Below are 4633 nucleotides of genomic sequence, written 5' to 3' on the forward strand. Positions count from 1 at the left end.
AAGGTGACCAGGACCAGGGTGACCAGGGTGATGCCCAGCCAAGGACATGGGGTGACCAAGGTGTCCCCATCAAAGGTGACACCCCCCGCATGTTCTTGTCCCCCCTGCCTGCGCCAGGGTGGGAGCAACCGCCAGCAGGGGGAGCTGTGGTGCCTGATCCTCCCCCTGACCCCACCTTGACCCCGTGACCTCCAGGTAACCTGGTGTCCCCGGTGAACTTCCAGCTGGAGGCAGAGCTGCAGTGGGCCTGGGGACAGGGCCAGTTCCGGGGGTGTGGGATGGGGCTGGTCCGGGAGGCTCTGCCCCACAGTGGGGAGGGCCTGCAAGGGGGAGGAGCTGAGCATGTTGGTGGGGACCCAGACGTAGGGGGTGGCACCCACACTTGGGGGGCAGGGGAGGGCAGCTACACTTGGAGAGTGGGACCCATACGTGGTGGCGGGGCCCATGCTTGGTGGTGGGACTCACACTTGGGGGTGGGACATTTGGACTTGGGGGGTAAGTTTTGGCGGCGGGGGTGCGATGCCACTTATGGGGCAGAGCTGGGGGGGGGCCTGCCCTACACTTTTCCCCTGCCCCATAGGAGCCAGGTGGTGCCTGTGCTGTTGTGGGCCAGGAGTAGCAGTGGAGTATCACCGAGGTGGGGGGCAGGGGTACCCATATTGGGTTGCTATGGGGCAGGAGGACACATATTTTGCTGTTATGGGGCTGGGGGTGACCCCATATTGGTGTACTATAGGGTGACCCACACATTGGGGGACCCCAATATTGAGAGTATGGGGCAGCGGGACCCACCTATTGGGGTGCTATGGGGCAGGATGACCCACACATTGTGATGCTATGGGGCACAGGGATCCTTATAAGTGTGCTACGGGTGGGAGCGATCCCCATATATGGGTTCTATGGGGTGGCCCACACATCAGGGTGCTATAGGGCAGGGCCTCACCCCCCTCCCCCCCCTAGACCTGCTCCACCCCCCACCTCCTCTTCCACTGCCCCACTCCGGCTCCTGGTCTCCCTCCGTGCGGCCCTCGGGACTCCCCTCGACATCCAGGTACCACTTGGGGGCTGGGACATGGAGGGTGGGGGGGGGCGCGGGGCTGGGGGTGCCCCACCCCCACCCCTCTGACCCCTCACGCCCCTGCGCCTGGCCCTGCTTTTGCTCCACCCTCTGGGTCAACCCCTCCCCCATGCTTCGAAGCCGCCCCCCAATTCCTCCGTGCTCAGGTAATGACAATGGGGGGGAGGGGCAAAGGGGAAGCCCCACCCCCGCTGACCCCTCCCCTCCCACCTCCCCTCCTCCCATTCCAGGGGGCCACTGAGGTCGAGCTGTTGCAGGACTTTGATCCCTGGCCCGTGGGGGTGGGGGGGCTCCTCTTCATCATCACCTTCAGCCTAGCCAAGGTAACCCCGGAGCTAACAGGGGCCAAGGAGAAGCCCCTCCCCCCATATTTACCCCTCCCCCCCTTTAGTGTGGCTTCTTCAAGAGGAATTACCAAGAGCAGCTGCAGCGGGTGGGGGAGGGGCCGGGGAGGGGCAGGGGGGGAACCCCCAAGTGGGGAGCCCCTGGACGAGGGGGACGCCCCCTCCTGAGCCCCTCCCGTGGATCTGGCCCCGCCCTATCAAGAGAGCTGAAGCCCCACCCCACACCAAGGCTCATTGGTGTGCATAGAGGGGGAGAGGCCTTCCGGACTCACAAGTGTCTTCATTTCCCCCCAGCATCATAAGTGCCCCACAGTCCCGTATCACCCAGTCCCACAAGTGCTCCCCAACCTTCCAAGCTCTGCTCGGCCCCGCAGGTGACCCCCAAGTGATCCCCAGCCCTATAGATGCTTCCCAGCCCCCCAAGTCCATTCCCAGCCACACAAGTGCACCCTAAACACTCTCAAGCCCCCTAAGTCCCCCCAGCCCCCCCACGTTCCCCCCAGCCCCAAACAACGGGGATGTCTGATTTATTGACAATAAAGATGACATGACCGATTACATCAGCACCATTATTTCCCAGCACCGACCCCTCCTCAGCCCCCCCCCTTAAGGGGGTCCTAAGGGAGGGGGAGAGGACTGGGGTGTGGGATGGGGGGAGGGGTCTAAGGGGGGAATAAGGGGAGGGGTCAAGGGTGGGCGTGGGGGTCCTGGAGGAAGGGGGAGGGGGAGGCGGTTGTGAAGGGGGATGGGGTGGGGGAGGGGTTGATGGGGTTGGATGGGGCTGAGGAAGGGGCCAAGGTTTGGAGAATGGGGATGGAGGCAGGGTCTGGGGGGGGGAATCGGTGGGTCCTGGGGGGGAGGGGGAGTGTCGGGGAGGCGTGGCCTCTCAAAGCCCCTCCCCCCCCGCCCAGCTCTTCCTGCGCCTGGAGCCGCGGGAGCTGCAGTTTCCCCCCTCCGTCATCCTGCCCTGCCCCATAGCGCGCCAATAGGTGGGTCCTGCTGCCCCATAGCCCCTCAATATTAGGGTCCCCCTCACCCCATAGCTCCCCATGATGGGGGGTCACGAAGTCCTTGATGCAGGGCTGGAAGATTTAGGTCAGAAATGGGGGGCGCCTCATAATTGGAGACTCCTCCCCCAACAGGGCTGAGCCTTCAAATGGGGTCACCCATAAGTGGGGGGGTACCACTATGAGGCTGTGCTCCCCAGCTCTGCCCCATAAGTGGGGGGCACCCTGCAACTACACCCCATAAGTAGGCATCACACACACACCCCCCAAACTCACCCCCCAAACCCAAATGTCCCACCCTTCGAGTATGGGTACCACCCTCAAATGCAGGGCACCCTCCACCTCCAAGTCTGGGCCGCGCCTCCACGTATAGGTATTCCCCCCAATATGGAACACACCCCCAAGTGTGGGTCCCACCTCCCACATGTGTGTCCCCACTGCACGCTAAGCTCCTCCTCCTCGCAGGCCCCCCCGCTGCGGGGCGGAGCCTCCCAGACCAGCCCATCCCCCTGGAACTGGCCCCGCCCCCGGGCCTGCTGCCAAAGGGATTGAGAAAACGCATTGGCAATATCACTTGTGGCATCCCACTTGCCTGCCTTTGACTCCAGTTCATACTGAAGTTCCAGCACGTCCAATACGGCAGCACTCAGTGGCGGCATGACCTCATTCAGGCCACAATAGTCTACTGTTAGTCTCCACTCCACATTAGACTTTTGCACTGGCCATATGGGGCTATTAAAGGGTGAGCGGGTCCTGCTGATCACTCCTTGGCTCTCCAGTCTATGGATCATCTTATGGATGGGAATCAGGGAGTCTCGGTTGGTGCGATATTGCCGCCGGTGCACTGTTGTGGTCGCAATTGGCACTTGTTGTTCTTCGACCTTCAGCAACCCCACAACAGAAGGATCCTCTGAGAGACCAGGCAAGGTGGACAGCTGCTTCATTTCCTCTGTCTCCAAGGCAGCTCTACCAAAAGCCCATTGGTGTCCTTCTGGGCCTTTGAAGTACCCTCTCCTGAGATAGTCTATGACAAGGATGTATGGAGCGTCTGGACCAGTAACAATAGGGTGCTTTTGCCACTCCTTCCCAGTTAGGCTGATTTCAGCCTCCACGTTGTGGTTTAAGCCTATGGCCACACCACCCTGAAAACGCCCAATTTCGTCTGATATCGGAAGCTTAGCAGGGTCGGGCTCAGTTAGCACTTGGATAGGAGACCGCCTCGGAATCATGGGTGCTGTAGGCTTTTTCCATTCAAAACATTCAGAACTCTCAAATGCTGCTGTAAATAGGCTGATGGGGGAGCAGAGGGTGTAAGGGAATGCCTCCTTTGTAGGCTGACCCCCTGAGGAGGAAAAAAAGATATGTAATTGTAACATTACTTAGCAACAACTAAAAATATCGGTGTTATCAGCATTGTTCCCATGCTGAAAGCAGGAATAACCCAGACTGTCTTCCCCAACAAATTCTTTAAGTGCACCACAGGAACTTTATCCCCCTCTACAGTACGTAAAAGTTCTGATTGGGCTGGGCCAGCCCTGTTGGCAGATCCCCTTGTGTTGACCAACCAGGTGGCTTTTGGTAAATGTGTATCCCAGTGTTTGAAAGTCCCACCACCCATTGCTCTCAGGGTAGTTTTTAACAGCCCATTGTACCACTCGATTTTCCCAGAGGCTGGTGCATGGTAGGGGATGTGATATACCCACTCAATGCCATGCTCTTTGGCCCAAGTGTCTATAAGGTTCTTCTGGAAATGAGTCCCATTGTCTGACTCAATTCTCTCTGGGGGGCCGTGTCACCACAAGACTTGTTTCTCAAGGCCCAGGATAGTGTTCCGTGCAGTGGCGTGGGGCACAGCATATGTTTCCAGCCAGCCGGTGGTTGCTTCCACCATGGTAAGCACATAGCGCTTGCATTGGCAGGTCGGTGGGAGTGTGATATGGTCAATCTGCCAGGCCTCCCCATACTTGTGCTTCAGCCATTGTCCTCCATACCAGAGAGGCTTTAATCACTGGGCTTGCTTAATTGCAGCACGTTTCACATTCGTGAATAACCTGGGCAATAGTATCCATTGTTAAGTCCACCCCTTGATCACGAGCCCATCTATATGTTGCATCTCTGCCTTGATGGCCTGAGGTGTCATGGGCCCACCGGGCTAAAAATAATTCACTCTTATGTTGCCAATCTAAGTCCATCAGAGCCACTTC

At 58.9% G+C, this 4633-nt stretch overlaps 1 pseudogene; it reads left to right on the plus strand.

Annotated features, from left to right (window-relative positions):
* Positions 1-3553: 3553 nt before the first annotated feature.
* LOC115619319 lies at positions 3554-3672 on the plus strand (annotated as a pseudogene).
* Positions 3673-4633: the final 961 nt, after the last annotated feature.

The sequence above is a fragment of the Strigops habroptila genome, chromosome W (assembly GCF_004027225.2).
Source record: "Strigops habroptila isolate Jane chromosome W, bStrHab1.2.pri, whole genome shotgun sequence".
In the NCBI taxonomy this organism is placed as follows: domain Eukaryota; kingdom Metazoa; phylum Chordata; class Aves; order Psittaciformes; family Psittacidae; genus Strigops; species Strigops habroptila.